Here is a 19585-nt window from a genome sequence, read left to right as displayed (position 1 = left end):
AAAGGTCTGGAGCAGCTCTACCCCCAAGTCTGAGACCCAGTCCCTCCGTGGGACCTAAATCTGATGCTCACGTGGCTCATGAAAGCCCCTTTTGAGCCCATGGCATCCTGCTCCCTCCTTCTGCTCTCCAGGAAGGTGTCATTCCTGGTGACAATAACTTCTGCCTGAAGAGTCTCTGAGATTAGGGAACTTACATCAGAGCCACCCTATACGGTGTTCTTCAAGGACAATGTCCAGCTGCGGCTACATCCATTTTTCCTGCCCAAGGTGGTTTCGCAGTTTCACATGAGCCAGGACATATTCTTGCCAGTCTTCTTCCCAAAGCCTCATAAGTCTAAGGAGGAACATAGGTTGCACTCCAGGATGTCAGGAGAGCACTGCCCTTCTACATGGACAGGACAAAGCCATTTCACAAGTTGATGCAGTTGTGGCAGATAGGATGAAAGGTCGTCCAGTGTTCACCCAGAGAATTTCTTCTTGGATCACTGCCTGCATCCAATTTTGCAATGATCAGGCAAAGGTGCCTCCGCCAGCTATTTAGTAACTGTCGACTCAACCAGAGCACAAGCCTCGGTGGTGGCCTTCCTGGCCTATGTGCCAATTTCAGCTATCTATATGGCTGCCACGTGGTCATCCACACATAGTTCATGTCTCACTATGCGCTTACCCAGCAAGCTCGAGACGATGCTAGCTTTGGTAGAATGGTGTTACAGGCTGCACATCTGTGAACTTCGAGCCCACTGCCTGGGATACTGCTTGCAAGTCACCTAGAACGGAATCAACATGAGCAAGCACTTCAAGAAGAAAAAATGGTTACCTACCTTTCATGAGTGTTGTTCTTCAAGATGTTGCTCACGTCCATTCCGTTACCCGCCCTCCTGCCCCTCTGTCGGAGTTACCAGCAAGAAGAAACTGAGAGGGCGTAGGGCTGGCGGCGCCTGATGTGCTGATGCACGAGTGCGGCACTCAAGGTGGCGCCACAGCCAACCCTAAGGCAAAAGTCTCTCACAACCTGTGCACGTGGACGCACACACACCTCAAATGGAATGGACGTGAGCAACACATCTCGAAGAACAACAGTTATGAAAGGTAGGTAACCATTTTTTCATTCCAGCTCATAGCGTCAACAACATTGACTAAATTCCAGTTGCAGAACCTTTACTGTTGATGATGTGTGAGCAACAAAAGACTAGTGTAACTGTCAGATTCCAGGTTGCGTTTGTAGGAATTAGGAAACCATCTTTTTACTTGTAAACTGTTTCCATTAGGACTCATTGATAGAAAATGAACACAGATACAGTCATTTTTACAAAGTCACTTTTTAGAATTTTTTGCATTGGTGTTTTAATGACAGGTTTCAGCTCTTCTTCCCGTGCCCTCTGCATATTCCCACTCTTAGACTAGGCGCTGACCAGTGGGACCTTCTGTAAGCAGTGCCTGTTAGAATGTTAGTGATGGTGCATGTGCACAAGCTCTCCCCTCAGCATTCTAGCACGTTCGGAGGGCAAGCCTGTAAAAGGGGGCACAGCAATGGCTGCCACCTCAGTTCCTTTGAACAGCTGATCTTAATGGATGTAATCCTTCAAATACAGGGAATCTGTAAGTCCCTTGTTCTTGAAAATTTTTAGCTAGTTTATTACTTAGTATTAGTCTAACATAGTTTTACTGTTATTATTAGTTATTATCTGTAGCTAAACTTCTGGAACTGGGTCAGAGAAAAACTATGCCCTTGTCCAAAACAGTTATGAACAATGGGCAATCTATGACTGAGATCTATGGGATCCAAGGAAAAAGAGGCCAAGATGAAGAATCTTTTGATGCGGGAAAGACCACCAATCAGTAGTTTCTCATTTGAATTGGAAAATTCACCAAGGATTCAAACCTTAAGGACTCTCTACCATCAGATCATTCAATCTCTACAGTTCCAAAAAAACTGTCAGAGCCAAGTACTTAATCATGAGAGGTTTCAGAGAGCAGAAATCCATTCTCTACTACTACAGGGAGCAACAGGAGAAGATCTCCGGCATTAAGGTTTTTATACCCATTCTTTTCTGGTTCCAAAAAGAGATGGAAGTTTCCAACCAATCCTAGAGCTGAGAAAACTAAACGACTACGTCATGAAGTTCACTTCAGGATATTGATTCTCAGTTCAATCATTCCCATAACTCGACGACTGGCTTCTGAAAGCCGATTCCAAAGATGGGTAGAACAAGGTCATTCTCTTCACATGTTCTCTATTCCAAAAAGTAGATTTTCTGATTAACAAGAAAAAAAAATCCATATTCTGTCCAATGCAAACAATTCATAGGAGCAGTTCTTGATTCCAGAGTAGCAAAAGCTTATCTCCCAGAGGAAAAATTTTGAAACTGAAATCCAACACACAATGCTTATTCTAGTAACTAACACAAGCAGTACTGTTCTTCCTCATCCTTCTGTATCATATGGAATCAGCAATATATGTTGCACCTTACACAAGACTCAGAGTGAGACCTCGTAGCAACATGGGTTTCAAGGAATGTCAGGCCCACAATGCACAACATGATGCTTATAATTCCAAGGAAACTTTTGAATACTCTACTCTTCTGTGATGGTGAAAGGAGTGACGATAAACCTCCGCTTCCTTCAGTAATAATTACAACAGACACTTCCAAGACAGGTTGGGGGGGGTACATCTCAACAAATTATTAACAAGGGGTTTCTGGAATCTGCAAGAAATGCAACTTCACATCAATTTTGGAATTACATGTTGTTTAGCACTCAAATCCTTTCTCCCTCAAATTCAAGACTGTGCAGTTCAAGTCACCACAAACATTGGCAACATATTATGTAAACAAACAAGGAGCAGCCTGTTCATCACAACTTCATTGAGAAACAATGAAACTATGTGATTGGTGTATATGTCACAAAATGTAGCTGGTTGTATTGCATGCAGCAGGATCTCTCAACCAAGTGGCAGACCAAATCAGTAGAGATTTTTCTCAAATTCACAAATGGTCTTTGAAGAAATCCGTGATTTGGGACATTGTCAGTCTTTGAGGATTTCCACCTCAACAATCTCTTAACAATCAGCGTCATTACCAAATGCCTTCACTTGAGTTCAAGAGCAGGGACAGACACTCAAGTCATTGACAGATGTGTTTTTCATCCATCGGGTGACAGAGCTGATGTATGCTTTTCTGCATTTTCCATTAACATTGAAGGTGGTAGAAAAGATCAGACAGATCTCAGACAAAATAATACTCTTTGCTCCAGCATGGCTGAGACAGCAATGGTACACAGATTTGTTTCTCCTCTCCAAAGGGAAATTCAAACACTTACCTGTGTCACCGGATCTCCTACCATAATGGAAGGAGAGTGTACTCTCCGTCACTACATCTCACTGTCTGGGCGGTAGAACTCTGACAAATTTTGAGAGCTTTCTCTTGAGGTGCAGCATGTACTGCTTAGTTCTAGGAAGCAACCTACTAGAAAACATTCTGATCTAAAATGGAAGGGATTTCTACTACGGGTACCAGATAAGGGTTTTTTTCCAGTATCGGCACCTATTCAGTGTATTTGCTTTCCCTAAAGAATAAGGGATTATCCATTCCATCCCTTAAGTTACGTCTACACTGACAGTGGCGTCCAGAATGGCACTACACATGTAGTTACACACCACAGTGAAATAATAGGGTGCATTCACACTTATCACAGTGGTCTGTAGCTACACACCACAAAGAAAGGCTCCAGCAGCGGAGAGGCACAAGTAAAGGCCCCAGCAGCTCCCTCTGCAGCAGGGAGGCAGTGGAACACTACACTGCTAAAAATAGCAATGTAGATATGTAGAGAGCCCATGTAGGGTTTATACCCTTGGGGGCTTCAGGCATGTAGGGCACTCTGCTCACTTAACCCGTGCCACACCAGCATCTACACTGCTATTTATACCCTTGCTACAAGGCATGCAGTATCTGTACTCTACACACTGCTGTAAGTATAGACATACCTTTAGAATGCATTTAACTACAGTAGCGGCTTTTCACAATCCTGTGGACGGAAAAATCTATATTTTCTCATTATATTGTCCAAAAGTTTTTAAAAGGTCTATTAAGAGTAAGAAGTCCCGTAAGAGACCCTATTTTTCCATGGGACTTAAGTTTAATGTTAATGTAACTCATGTGTCCACCATTTGAACATTTATCAGCTTGTTTTTTATTTCACATTTCCATTAATACATTATAGCAGTTACATCACCTAGAAGAATTATTGTATTGTATGCCTTGATGGAAGAACCTCCAGTTACAGTTTTTTATAAAGCTAAAGTAGCATGGCCATACGCAAAATGTTTACCAAAAATAATTTCTGATTTTTCAGTGTATTAACCTGCCAGTATTCGTTCCAAAACCTCACCCTCATAAGAATGAATCAAAGTTACATTGTTTGGATGCTAAAAGAGTTTGATCTTACTACTTAGATACAACTGAAGAGTTCAGGGCCTTACAAATGATTAATTTCCTAGGTGGATAACTGTAAAGGAAAAACTGTTCCTGCTCAAACTTTATCTAGATGGGGGTCAGACAGTGCACAGAAGGGAGTTAAAAGAATGTTTCACATTCTTCTACTAGTTTTATTAAAACACATTCTACCTGTGCAACTGTGTTCCATTAATTGAAATTTGTAATGCAGCCACATGGAGCTCAATTCATACTTTTACTAAACATTACTCATGTAGCTGGTAGGTCTGATGTGCAATTTGGCAGGGCTGTTCTTCAATCCCCTTTTAATTAAGACACCTTGTCTCACTATCCATTTACAATGTACTCCTGACCAAACTACCCCAACAGTGGGAATACGCAGAGGACACTCGAACAGAAATGAAGGTTACTTCATGAGGGTAATGAGGGTTCTTCGCAATAGACTCTGCATATTCATATACCCTGTCCTCCTTCCCCTCTTCCGTGGAGACCTAATTGTTCAATACTCTGCATTAGTGATGGAAGGAACTGAGGCAGCAGATGTTGCTAAATCTCCTTTTGTGCTTTCAGAACATGTTACAACACTATGGGGAGGGGACAGAAGGGGGCATGTGCATGCACCAGCACTAACATTCTAAGAGGCACTGCTTACAGAAAGTTCCACCATTCAGTGGCACCATTTGGCACATATCCCAGGAGTGGGAATACGCAGAGGACACTCAAAGAATCTTAGTTACAAATAAGTAACCTTCATTTTAAAAACTGGGATGCTACAGTAAATGTCAATTATTCCTATGAGCTACTACAGTCTCACAAAACATAAGCTGAATAATAATATGGTACTTGTCTTTATATGAAAGGAACCGTATAAAAGCTTTTATCTTCACTATCTTAGCTATTAATATGGCAACAATTATTGTACCCAAGGAAAAGAAATACCACTGAGACAATTTATGAGCCTTTAAAAATATCTCAGGCTTTTACTTTTCTTTTTAAATGTGTACGTGTTAGTTTTTTTCTTGCTTTCGTGGCTTTAACTGAAGTCTAGTTCCTGGTATTAAAATATAGTATATTTTATTAGTACTAAAAGTGCTCTGTACAATACAGACACAAAAATACCTTCCTGTCTGAAAGAGCTTATTGTGCAAATAAGAGGATTGCCCAAGGAAACTCAGTAGTGGAAAACAGAGGCGATTTTTCCTTATTCCCTCCCCTTACCCCAACTGTAATAAACTCTTTTCTTATGATCACTGTGGAAGAAGTGATTATTTCCCCCAGGGACGTGAATGAGGAGAGGGTGGTGGGCGAATGTGTTGGCTTCAAATTGGGCAGGCATGCGGTGCTCTGAGAGCTGGCCACTTCCCCTGACCCCACTGCATCTTGTGCTCAAGAATTGGAACTTTCATTTAAAAAAAAAGAAACAAGGTGTTCCTGTGTTCTTCAGTGTATGTAAAGTGGGACTCGGCTGAAAAGTGACACAGTGATGTCTACAATGGCCATGATAGTTGAGGAATGAATTGCTGTAATTCAGGTCAATGATTGTTGATTCTGCAGCCTGATAATGGCATGTATGTAAATTGCTATGCAGTTATCAACATCATGGCTGATTAAGGCCTCTGAGGGCTGATTCTGTATCCACTGCCTGTAGGAGCTACTGCAAGGGGTAAACACTGTTGCCAACTCTTGTGATCTTTTTCTTGGATCACCAGCTTTCAGCTGGAGCTGCAGCCAGCCTGCAATGGCACCAGAAGATCCAGCCCATTTTCAAATTTCTATCCGGCCTGAGGGTAAAGCCCCCTCTGATTGGTTGCCTTTTTCATTGCCCTGTCTCTCAGGGAAAAGGAACCAAGTAAAGCTGCTGCAGGAATAGCATTGGAGTTTCACCAGTCCAAAAATCACTGGTCAATTGACCAGTCAAATATTGGTCAAACATTTTAAAGCACCAATTTATTAGAACAGTAGAAACAATGACAAAAAATAACACTTTATGGTCTCTGATGAGCTTAGCCTTAGACATACTTATGCCTAATTAATTACAAAAAACACATTACTGAACTGACTTATTTTATCTCAGAAAAATGTGAAACAATGAATTGAAGTTCTAAAAAAGGAAAGAATAACATCACTTTTTTGGCAATGTTAGGTTAACATTTAAATGAACATTATTCAAGACCGAGCAGTTATAAAAGAAAATTTCAATTAAATAAAAACAAATGTAGCAAAAATACAAGAAAAAAAGACAGTTTTAAATCCACTTATGCTAGATAGACAACAGGCCAACTCTTCAAGCTGCTCAATGGCTGTGCCTCTTTCCTCGATGTGCTAGGGGAGGCTGTTTAATGACAGTGGATCCTTCTCTCCCGCACTCCCTTCTCAGTTAATTTTTGTATGTTTATCTAGTCAGTTTAGATTATAAACTCTTTGAGACAGGGACTGTCTTTTTAACTTGTGTTCTTTGTAAGCTGCCATGTACGCTGGCAAATAAAGATACAGAGACATAGAATGTTTGTTTTAGAAGATTCCAGACAATCAAGCTGCTCGGCTTTTAGTTAATTCACCTTTTTCCAACAGGTGGCAATAACATGTAATTGTAACACTTTGTGGTTCAACATAGATCAGTAAGCGGTCAAGTCACTGCCTGGCTTATAACCCTGGGTGCTTCTTATGCTGTGCAGATTTGGCTAGGAGCCCTAATACCAGCAGCATGCTCACTGCACAATAGCCTCACCCTGGCTTCCACCAGCCTGGTTACCTCTTGCACAATGCCACCAAGAGTCCTTCCAGCCTTGAGTTTCCCCAAAACCGTCTCCCTTTGTAGCGTCCAGTCCCTATCACTGGAACACTCACAAAACATTATCAAATTTGCTGCTCCTTTAAAGAGCCAATATGCAACCCCAGCCTGTTAGTCCATAGGATTTCACACTGTCATGACCAGGTTGTGAGCAGTCTGACCTATGGTCCAAGCAGGAGCTGAGAGTCTAGCCTGGCCAGAGTCCAGGAGATCAGAATCCAAGATAGGCCAGAGGGCAAACCGAGAAACAGGTGTCAGGAGGCAGACAGGGTCAAGTTACCAGGAGTTCAGGAGCAGATATTGCAGGGGAAACAGTCTTAAGCAGGGAGGACCCAGTTGCATGGACAACTTCCTCTTCTTGTGCTAGGTTTATATAGCAACTGTGAACCAGTCAGGACCCCCTGTTGTTCTGCCAATTGGATTCCAGGACTAGCGTCCTCTGTCAGGGTTCAGCTTCTATTCTGGTAACTGTTAGGCGGTCACTGGGTGGCAAGTTGGAACTTGCTAGTGCCTAAGAGCAATGTAGACCAGCATTCAAGACCTGACATCTTTTCTGTTTGAAACACTAGGCTGAGGTGGTTGTATAATAAAACAAGATTAAGTTTATTAACAAAGAACAGATTAGTAGTGATGGGATGTTTAACATAGTGAATGCCAGTGACAATGCGGTAGGTAGAGACTAAAATAGGGAAAGACCAAGTTAAAAATTATTTAGACAAGTTAGATATCTTCAAGTCACTAGGGTATGATGAAATACACCCTAGAATACCCAAGGAGCTGACTGAGGAGATATCCGAGCCATTAGCGATTATCTTCGAAAGTCATGGAAGACAGGAGAGATTCCAGAGGACCAGAAAAGGGCAAATATAGTGCCAATCTATAAAAGAGGGGAATAAGGACAACCCGGGGAATTAGTCCAGTCAGCTTAACTTTAGTACCCAGAAAGATAATGGGGCAAAAAAATTAAACTATCAATTTGCAAACACCTAGAAGATGAATAAGGTGATAAGTAACAGTCAGCATGGATTTGTCAAGAACAAATCATATCAAATCAACCTAGTAGCTTTCTTTGACAGGGTAACAAGCCTTGTGGTTGGGGGGAAGTGGTAAATGTGATATTTCTTGACTTTAGTAAGGCTTTTGTTACTGTCTTGCATGACCGTCTCATAAACAAACTAGGGAACTACACCCTAGCTAGAGCTACTATAAGGTGGGTGCATAATTGGTTGGAAAACCATTCCCAGAGAGTAATTATCAGTGGTTGACAGTCAAGCTGGAAGGGCATATTGAGTGGGAGGCTGAGAGCTCAGTTCTGAGAGCTCAGTTCTGGGTCCAGTTCTGTTCAATACCTTCAGTGATTTAGATAATGGCCTAGGGAGTACACTTATAAGATTTGCGTACGATACCAAGCTGGGAGGGGTTGCAAGTGCTTTGAAGGATAGGATTAAAATTCCAAATGATCAGGACAAATTGGAGAAATGGTCTGAAGTAAATAGGATGAAACTGAATAAGGACAAATGCAAAGTATTCCACTTAGGAAGGAACAATCAGCTGCACACATACAAAATGGGAAATGACTGCCTAGGAAGGAGTACCGTGGAAAGGGACCTGGGGATCATAGTGGATCACAACCTAAATATGAGTCAACAGTGTAACACTGTTGCAAAGAACATGAATATCATTCTGGGATGTATTAGCAGGACTGTTATAAGCAAGACGCAAGAAGTGATTCTTCCACTCTACTCTGCACTGATATGGCCTCAACTGGAGTATTGTGCCCAGTTCTGGGTGCCACATTTTAGGAAAGATGTGGACAAACTGGAAAAAATCCAGAGAAGAGCAATAAGAATTATTAAAGTGGGGCTGTCAATTGCAGTTAAACTTAAGCGATTAACTGACAACAAATTAACTCGATTTAACTGGAGTGCAGCTATGTTAAAAAAAAAATTCTACATTTATAAGTTGCACTTTCACAATAAAGAGATTGCACTACAGTACTTGTATGAGTTGAACTGAAAAATACTATTTTATATTTTGACAGTGCAAATATTTGTAATAAAAATAGTAATATAAAGTGAGCACTGTACACTTTGTACTCTGTGTTGTATTTGAAATCAATATATTTGTAAACGTAGAAAACACCCCAAAATATTTAAATAAATGGTATTCTATTATTGTTTAACAGTGTGATTCAAACTGTGATTAATCACAATTTTTTTTAATCTCACAATTAATCATGATGAATTGTTTGACAGCCCGAAATTAAAGGTCTAGAAAACCTTTTCAATCTTTTCTGAGGGAAGATTGAAAAAAATTGGGTTTGTTTAGTCTGGAAAAGAGAAGACTGAGAGGGGACATAACAGTTTTCAAGTACATAAAAGGTTACAAGGAGGAGAGCAGTAAATTGTTCTCCTTAACCTCTGAGGATAGGACAAGAAGCAATGGGCTTAAATTGCTGCAAGGACAGTTTAGGTTTGACATTAGGAAAAACTTCCTGTCAGGGTAGTTAAGCACTGGAATAAATTGCCTAAGGAGGTTATGGACTCTCCATCATGGCAGATTTTTAAGAACAGGTAAGACAAACACCTGTCAGGGATGGTCTAGATAATACTTAGTCCTGCCATGAATACAGGGGACTGGACTAGAGGACCTCTTGAAGTCCCCTCCAGTCCTATGATTCTATTTAAGTGATACCAAGTACAGTAGACCCTCAAAGAGACAAACATCAAAGTTACGGACTTATCGGTTAACTCAGGGATGGCCAACTTGAGCTTGAGGAGGAGCCGGAATTTACCAATGAACATTGCCAAAGAGCCACAGTAATATGTCAGCAGCCCCCCTCCCCCACTACCTCCTTCCAGCCCTGAGTGCCTCCTGCCCACCGGCAGCCCCGCCAATCAGCGCCTCCCCCTACCTCCCCATGCCTCCCGCAGTCAGCTGTTTTGTAGTGCGCAGGAGGCTCTGGTGGGGAGGGGGGAGGAGCGAGAGCATGGCAGGCTTGGGGGAAGGGGTGGAGTGGTGGCAGGACCTGGGACAGAGCAGGGGGTTGAGCAGTGAGCATCCCACAGCACATTGGAAAGTTAGCATCTGTAGCTCCAGCCTCAGAGTCATTGCCTATGCAAGGAGCCGCATATTAACCTCTGAAGAGCCACACGAGGCTCCGGAGCCACAGGTTGGCCACCCCTGGGTTAACTGGATACCGTATGGACTCAGAAGTAATCAATCAGGCAGTAGTGGTGACAAAAAAACAAAACAGCAAATACTGTATTGCCTGGGAGCTTTAGCCCTGTGTCTCAGGGCTTCAGCCACGGGGGTGGGAGGTGTTGGGGCTGTAGCTGCAGATGGGGGGGCAGGCCTTCTGATGGGGCGGGTTCTGACCCTCGGGAGCAACGTGGCTCAGAACTTTGGAACCTGGGGTGTGTGTGCTGGGGCTTGGGGCTTCAGCCCTGCAGGGGGCGCTGGGGCTCAGGGCTTTAGCTACAAGGGGAGTGCCAGTTTCAGCCCCAGTGCTCCCCCCCCATAGTTAAAGCCCGGAGCTCCCGAGCCCCCTGCTGAAACCAGGAGTGGAGCCATCGGGAGCCCTGGTGCCGCCCACACGTCAGAAGCTGGGAACAGAGTTGCAGGGCTGAAGCCTCAGTGCCCTCAGGTCTAAAGCCCTGGTGCTCCCGCAGGGCAGAAACCCTGCCCCCTGCCCAGAGCCTTGACCCCCATTGCTGCAGCCCCAACACTCCCCCACACCCTCCCCGGCTGAAGTCCATTGTTCAGAATTATGGAACAATTCAGTTACGCACAATCTCCATTCCCAAGGTGTCCATAACTCTGAAGTTCTACTTTAGAGTAAATGGGATACAAATGGTTACAACTAAACAAAAGTAAAAATATCTTTCTAATAGTAAAACCTCACTTAGCAAACTACAGTCTTTTGTTCAAGTAGATTTCTCACCACAGTCCTTCTTCCAGCATGGCTGGCCAGTCTTTAGCCAGGGTCTAACACCCAGAACCCAAAGCAGTTGGTTTCTGTCTCCTCACTTGAAGGATGTCAAAATGGCTCTCTCTCTCTCGCTCTCTCTCCTCTCTCCGCTTACATCTACCAAAGTTCAATAACCTTGCTTCAGGAGATAGGAAGGTTTTCTGGAGCTGCTGCTTCCATCCCTTGTAGAGAGTGTTAAGTGGCCCTCCCCTGCACAGGCCCTCCCCCGCACCATCCCCAGATGGTGTTGTCTACCTTGCACGTTAATGTAATTTCATTGTCTCTTCTTGCTTAATTTATACTGGAGACACGTTCAAGCAGGTGGAATCACATTCCTTTATTTAGGATAGGACGATTTAAACCCTGCCTGCCAAACACCTTTTAAGAACATGTTTTCAGCACATTTTTTCATGTCACCTGTACATACACCATGCAGTAATATTAATGATCAGCACGTTGCCAGTTCACATATGATACCTTTGAAGATACAGATGATAACAACAGTGAATTGGGGTACTTGAGCTGGTCAGGGCAACTGAGGCTCATGGTTACACACCAGAAGCCCCTTGTCCTCTCGTACTGGGGTGCTGTTAGGTCACAGTAATAAAGTGAGTGACTGTCAAGGTTCCTTCTCCACTCTGAACTCTACGGTACAGATGTAGGGACCTGCATGAAAGACCCCCTAAGCTTATTCTTACCAGCTTAGGTTAAAAACTGCCATCACCAAGCGTTTAAACAAAGAACAGGGAAAGAGCCCACTTGGAGACGTCTTCCCCCAAAATATCCCCCCAAGCCCTACACCCCCTTTCCTGGGGAGGGCTTGATAAGAATCCTCACCAATTTGTACAGGTGAACACAGACCCAAACCCTTGGATCTTAAGAACAATGAAAAAAGCAATCAGGTTCTTAAAAGAAGAATTTTAATGAAAGAAAAAGTAAAAGAATCACCTCTGTAAAATCAGGATGGTAAATACCTTACAGGGTAATCAAATTCCAAACATACAGAATCCCTCTAGGCAAAACCTTAAGTTACAAAAAGACACAAAAACAGGAATATACATTCCATTCAGCACAACTTATTTTATCAGCCATTTAAACAAAACAGAATCTAACGCATATCTAACTAGATTGCTTACTAACTCTTTACAGGAGTTCTGACCTGCATTCCTGCTCTGGTCCCAGCAAAAGCATCACACAGACAGAGAGGACTCTTCCCCCCCCCCCCCCCCCAGCTTTGAAAGTATCTCGTCTCCTCATTGGTCATTTTGGTCAGGTACCAGTGAGGTTATCTTAGCTTCTTAACCCTTTACAGGTGAAAGGATTTTTCCTCTGGCCAGGAGGGATTTAAAGGTGGTTAGCCTTCCCTTTATATTTATGACAGTGACCATTTAAGTAGAATTCCTAACAGATGGCACCACAAAGCGATCAGAAAGATCGGCCACCACCTACATCAGGGCATGCGTGCTGGAATATTTGACTATATTTGACTGTAGGCAAATAGGTAGTCAATTGAGATTATCTGATCTGTCATGTTATAGCTACACTGCAGTGTAAGCCTGGGCTCAGTCAAGCTTTAACCCAACTCCCCCCCCCCCCCCCCCCTTCCATCTACACACAATTCTGTCTGACTTGGCCTTGGCCCCAGCAGCCCACAGAGTGGGTGGATTTGACCCCAGGTCCCATTGGAACTTGGCCCAAATGCCTTCATTTTGCACTGGGGACACAGCTCAGGCCTGGGCCCCCAGACTTGGGCCCTGACAATCTACCAGCACTATCCCACAAACTCATGGCCTGGTGTTCTGTGTCCATTCTATCCCAAGAGTAGCCCGTCAACTTCCAGAAAATGGAAGCAGCTCCCCTTGTTCAAGTACAGTAGATTAGAATTTAACCCTTCCATTTTATTCTGACCGCTGAGCTGCAAACACAGTGAATCTTCTCCTGTGTTTACAATGGCTACTGACCAGAAGAAATTCTTTGCAAAATGCGCTGCTTCCTGGTCACAGGATCACAGCCAAATTTTGGTGAATCTCTGGTGTGAGGTGAGCAAAAAGTTTGATTTTTAGTAAGAGTACCAGGAATGACTAAGTGTACCAGGAAATACTGAAGAAACTGGCAGTATTGGGAATTCTCTGGACCCATGACCAGTGCAGGGAGAGGATTAAGTGGCTCATGATCAACTACCAAAAAGCCAGGGATGAGAACCATGCCTCTGGGATCTCGCAGTCACCCTTCTCCTTTTCTGAGGAATTTGACCAGTTGTAGGGTACTGCACTGAGTATGGAGCCAACAGTGCTTCCCAATGGCCTGATCAACTGGGATGGCAGCCTTCTGACCCCAGAATCCAGTTTAGGACCAGCGGGGAGCCAGAAAATGCTGGATCAGGGTAGCGAAGTGACTCTGGTACTGGAAGTGGTCCCGGTCCTGAGGTCTTGCCACTGAAGCAGCTCCAGTACAGCCTGGGTCCCTACTTAGAGGAACTTTTTGATGCTCCCCTTTACTCCCCAAGGAGCAGTCTGCCACAGAACCAGGAGCGGAAATTGAAGTGATGGAATGCCCCCTAGAGCCTTGCAAGATTCTGGCTCCATAATTGTTTTTATTAATGTCGGAACAGAAGCGGTTTCCAGATTATGAACCAATGCAAAAGTTATTACTAGTCACTGGCAGCAGAGGGTATCCACTAATGGTGGATTGTATGGCAGTGTCTTAGTGACCCCCCCCCATCCCCACCTCACATGGAATTAAAAATGGAGACCAGGAAGCACAAACAGTGAAACAAGCATTTAAAAATTAAGTTTTACTCGAAACTCCCACAGTCTTCCTAAAATGTGCCAGGATGTTAAAAATAAGAACCTTATATTGCCTTTTCTGTTAGCATGCTGCTCTGCACTAACACAATGGTGTAACAAGCTGGCCGTAAACAGTGAACTGTCTGGGAGGGAAGTTGACATGTAGTCCATTTACAAGTGTGGTCTATTTAAGCTAAATGTAGTCCAGGTAGTACATGGGTACAAAATCATTTGTCTGAAATAAGGCTGGGGAGGTGTATGCAGTTCAGAAATGTGCTGGGATGGAGGTTTGCTGTGCAGTTCTTTCCAAGTTCATAGTAGCATGTGTACTTGCATACAGTCAATAAAAGGCTGTATCACAAGCCATGGGGAGGCAGTAATCCATGCAGATGGTAAAAGAGCATCCTGTTGATTTCCTAATGAATGAAGCCCTAATCCTGGGTGTTGATAGCCATAAACCTTTCCCAGATAGGTATCACATGTCAGGGAACAGCATATTTTCCAGTGCCACCTCAGGAACTGACCAGCCCACTCCACTCATACATGACCTGTTCAGTCACCATAAATTTGAATACTTCAGTGGGATGCACACTTGCCACTGGAAGCTTGGAATAAAATCTCTTTGCCATGCAAGAACCACAAGAATTGTTATGTTCTCTAAAAAGTGGAACGTCTGAAAGGATAGAGAAGGCTTGTGTACTATGCTGCAGTCACCTCCCTTTCCCAAAAGCAGTCTGTAATTTTTAAACAAAATTGTGACTTTTGACTTACCATTCTCCATATATTCTTTTCACTGCAATTAATCCAGCTGCGTCCCTAGAGCTTCGACAATCTGAAGCGTTCTCACAATATACTGACGTTCAATTTTACAAAGTATAATTTTTTTGTCCTTGAAATTCCACAAAGTTTTTTTTTTTTTGTGCTCATGCACTGAATTATTTGATAAGTACTGAGACAATAATTTTCTGTTTCATGTCAGCTTGCAGGGACCGTCACAGGCTATTGTACCTTGGCAGTTTGCACAAGTTCCAGCTGAACCTTGGGTCTCAGTATCATAACTGACTGGTCCAAGAAGAAGTTTTTCCATCATGAACTTATTCTTGAAAAACTGGACAAAGCCAACAAGTGCATGCAACATCGAGAGGATTCACAGCAAGTGGAGAAGCAATCGGAAAGGCACATGCAGGGTGCAGAGCTCCAGAACAGAACTGTAGCATTAGATCAGACACTTGCATTGTAGTTCCTAGAACAGGAACGTTGGTATACAGAGGAGGACCGAGCACAGCAGAAAGCCTTGTTTGAATTGCTGCTTTTGCTAATGGCCATTAGCGCAGGCTTCTGCTGCATCTGCACCGTGGCCTGATTCTCCTCCACAGTAACATGCACCACATAACAGGAACATGTTCGACAATTCCATAGTTGGGTGGCTCATACAACTGCGATTTAGCAGCAGCTGGACACGGCAAGTCTACCCCAGTTTACTTGCACCCCTATGGTAACCCCTTCCCCTCCTGAATACTTCCATCCCCATGCATGCCCCTTTCCTCTTGCAGTCTGCCACACCACTGCACACCTCCACACTTGTGCAGTGCAGCAGTGCCAAGTGCATGATAATCGCTGAATAAAAAGAAAGGAGAACATGTTAGGAGACATGCAAAATTAAGGGATTTTTGTGGTGGCACTATTTAATGTTTGGTTTGTGCTCTTTGTTTTATTACTCTTTGTGGTGTTGGTGTATTACAATTGTTTCTGTGCTATAGTGACAGCTGGTTCTGTTGTACCAATAAAATAAAAACCAGCAGGATCTTATTAAAGGGAAAAAGGCAAAATACCACATTTATTGTGAATACAGAAAGAATCATAGTAAGCAGTTAGTTCTAGTTATAACATTCCATTCAATCTCATATTTATTCACACATTCATTCATACAAACACACACACACACACACACACACAGGTTCTGCAAGGTTGTTATCATAGTTACCAGCCTTAGAGTTGCTCATGCCAAGCCACTGGCCAGGTGGCCTGGACATGAGGAGGGAGCAGGGCCTTGTCAGATGCTCATCTGATGCTCCTGGAAGTTGGTTTGCAGAATCAGACCCCCAAAGTTCTCACTTTTTAGAGTCTATTTTTATAGGAATTTCTTCCTATGCCAGTCTATGGGAATTGCTTCATCATGCTGTTGCTGAATCAATCAGCAGATAGCACATTCCTGACGGCTCCAAGATGTTATCTTGTTCTTTGGTTCTCCCATTCTTGAGGCTGTTGGGTGGATTCCAGTCTGCCCTCCGGGGGGGTCCTCTGGTTATTTCCACTTGACGCCTTCTTCAGCCGATGGACACTGGATTCTTAGGCTGGCACCTCCCTGATCATTCAGTTATTATCCACACCAAGCATCCATCCACATACATCCTCTATCTCTATTTTAATCACAATTGTTAATACAACAAAAGGGTGGGGAGTCTCTGGGTGTTGTTTCTGTTGTTAGAGTATTGCTTTGAGTCTCTCTCTCTGTGAATTGCTTTGAGAACAGACTCTGTCTTAGAATGTACTAACACAATTAGCAGCTTGCAAGTTTCACACATAGAGGGAGAGAAACAGTACCAAAAACCAAGAGACCTCTTAATTAGTAATACCCTGGAATTTAAACTATGGGGAATCAAACTCATTTGTGATTTTAATACAGAACTTCTTTAATATGATCCAACAGTTCTGCCTGGCAATGCTCTAATACTGTTATTTTTGTAATTCAAATAAAGGCTTTTTTATTTTATTAAGAAAGTTTGTCATCAATACATCACATCTTATAATGTGAATTCTGAATAATAAAGATAAACATGGGGTAAGGCACAACAGATACGTTGCATCTAAACACAATTTCTCAAAATATATATGCACATTAATCAATAATGTAAATGCACTGTTTCCCCACACATTACATTGTCATGTCATCCAAAATAAAAATTCAGGACAATCAATATCTCTCCCAACTCACTCTGTACGTTGACAGTACAGCCCATCCCCTATCCCCATTTCATTATGTGATAGCACCTCATTTACTGTAAACAATGCTGTAGAAAAACTTTCATAAAAGTATTATTCTCCATCTTCCATTGGTCCATCCATGTTCACAACATGGGAGCACAGAGCACCCCTGATTTCTGTTGTTCGGGTGCATCCTGCCCCAGATGTGATAGGTGCAGTTCTCACTGAGTATACCAATTCAGCAATCCATTACTGTCATAGGTCCATTCAGTGGTAAAGGGCTCATCTTTGGCTTCACAAAGATTGCAAAGGGCACAGCAAGTCACAAAAATGCAGACAGTATTGATGACAGTGGAATCCAAACAGGTTTGTAGACAACGCCAGAAGGATTTCAATCTGCCAAACTCACATTCAATCACCATTCTACACCTGCTGAGAGTGCAATTAAATCTTCTTTTGCCAAGCTCTCTGAGATCAGGATATGGTTCCATCAGCCAAGGCAAAAGGGGTTACGCTGGGGGACCCAAGCTAAAAAATTCTTAACCTAGGGTCACCAATGAGTGTGGACACGCAAGCCCTGGGCTTTCAAACCCAGGGTTCATGAACTCAAATCCCAGTAACCCAGGTCTTACACTGCAGTGTAGAGATACCCTCAACTGACCAGCCTGCCAAGCCTATGAAGGAGGTGGACAGAGCGCTTCACCCTCAGGAGTCAACATCATTCTTGCAGGAATGGAATGAACACAACAGCCAGAATGAGTCAGACCAGTGGTTCATCTAGCCACGCATCCATCCTGTCTTTTGTCAGTAGCCAACAACAGATGCTTCAAAAGGAATGAATAAAACAAGGCAATCATCAAGTGATACATCCCCGTCATCCAGTTTCAGCATCTGGCAGTCAGAGGTATAGGGACACCTAGTGCATGGAGTTGCATCACTGACCACCTTGGCTAATAGCCACTAATGAACCTATCCACCATGAATTTATCTAATTCTTTTTTTAATCCAGTTATAATTTTGGCCTTCACAACATCCGCTGGCAATGAGGTCCATAGGTTGACGGTGCACTGTGTGACAAAGTACTTCCTTTTGTTTGCTTTAAACCTGCTGCCTAATTTCATTGGGTGACCCTTGGTTCTTGTACTATGTGAAGGGGTAAATAACACTTCCTTATTCACTTTCTCCACACCATTCATGATTTTATAGACTGCTATTATCATATCCTCCCTTGGCTGTCTCTGTTCCAAGCTGAATAGTCCCAATTTTTGTTCTCTCTCCTCTCATATAAGCTACTCTATACCCTTAATAATTTTTGTTCTGAACCTTTTCCATTTCCATTTTTTTTAGATGGGGTGACCAGAACAGCATGCAGTATTCAAGTATTCCCAATGCTTCCGAACATTCTTTTAGCTTTTTGACTGCTGCTGCACAGTGAGCAGATGTTTTCAGAGAACTATCCACAGTGATGCCAAGATCTCTTTCTTGAGTGGTAACAAGTCATTTAGACCCCATCACTTTTTAAGTATAGTCGGCATTATATTTTCCAGTGTGTATTACTCTGCATTTATCAACATTGAACTTCAGCTGCCATTTTTTTGCCCACTCACCCTGTTTGTGAGATCCCTTTATAACTTTTCATAGTGTGCTTTAGACTTAACTATCTTAATTTTGTATCATCAACAAACTTTGCCTTCTCAGTTTACCCCTTTTTCTAGATCAAGCAGGAAGAGCCCAGCAGCTCAGGGTAACTGTTCCCTTCTCCCCGGCTCATAACCAACAGGACAGCTCCCAAACCCTTCCCCCAGCCTGGTACTGGTAGGGTGAAAGTCCCAGGAGGGGCATGGTGGTAGAAGGGGGCAGGATTGGCTGGTGTAACCAGGCCCTCTCACCAGTACTCTTTTACTGTTTTCTTATGCTCACCTATCTGCCTGCATGCATCTGTTTTCTCATCTCGGACTGTAAGCTCTTTGAGGCAGGGCCTGTGACTTTGTTCTGTTTGTACAGCACCTAGCACAATGCAGTCTTCATCTATGACTGGGCCTCCTCAATGGCACTACAGGACTACTGATAATAGTGCCTAATTTGGGGGTTCAAGGCAGAGTCAATTGCTGGCCAGCGAGATGCGGGGGCCAGGTAGGAGAACTCCTGCGGCAAGAGTCAAAACGCGCCTCACGGGGGCAGGCACCGGCAGCAGACCACTTGTTTAGTTTTAAGCTGGACCATCCTGCCTTTTTACGGTTGGTCCCCTGCCCAGTCGTAAGACAAAACGAAACGTGACTTTGTCTGTCATCACCAGCACCGACCACCAGCACCACCACCACCACTCCGGCAGCTGCAGGGCAGCACACGCTCCCAAACGGCGCCCAGCGGCGGCGCGCCCTTGCTGCTCCGGCGCTCCGCCCGCTCCCGTCCGGTAGCTTCTGTGGGTGACGCTGCCATCAACACCCAGGAGAGGCGGTTCAAATAACAAGAGCGAGAGCGAGATCCCCCGCGGCTCCCAGGCCCAACTCATGGCTTCCGGCGGCCTGGAGGGGTGGTTTGGTTATAAACCCCACGGGGTCATCACAGGGGAGGCCACAGCTCAGCCCCCGGCCAAGCCGGC

The 19585-nt window shown here is 43.7% G+C and overlaps 1 long non-coding RNA gene across 1 annotated transcript in view; it reads right to left on the bottom strand.

Annotated features, from left to right (window-relative positions):
* The window catches only part of LOC142072444 (uncharacterized), a 37945-nt gene extending 22987 nt beyond the window's left edge, over window positions 1-14958 (bottom strand). Inside the window, exon 1 of the long non-coding RNA XR_012668787.1 lies at window positions 14770-14958. This is a non-coding gene — a long non-coding RNA (uncharacterized LOC142072444). The remainder of the gene's footprint in view (window positions 1-14769) is intronic.
* Window positions 14959-19585: the final 4627 nt, after the last annotated feature.

Source organism: Caretta caretta, chromosome 1, assembly GCF_965140235.1.
Source record: "Caretta caretta isolate rCarCar2 chromosome 1, rCarCar1.hap1, whole genome shotgun sequence".
Lineage (NCBI taxonomy): Eukaryota > Metazoa > Chordata > Testudines > Cheloniidae > Caretta > Caretta caretta.
The sequence above is the reverse complement of the archived record's forward strand: the minus strand, read 5'-3'. Positions and strand labels throughout refer to the sequence as shown.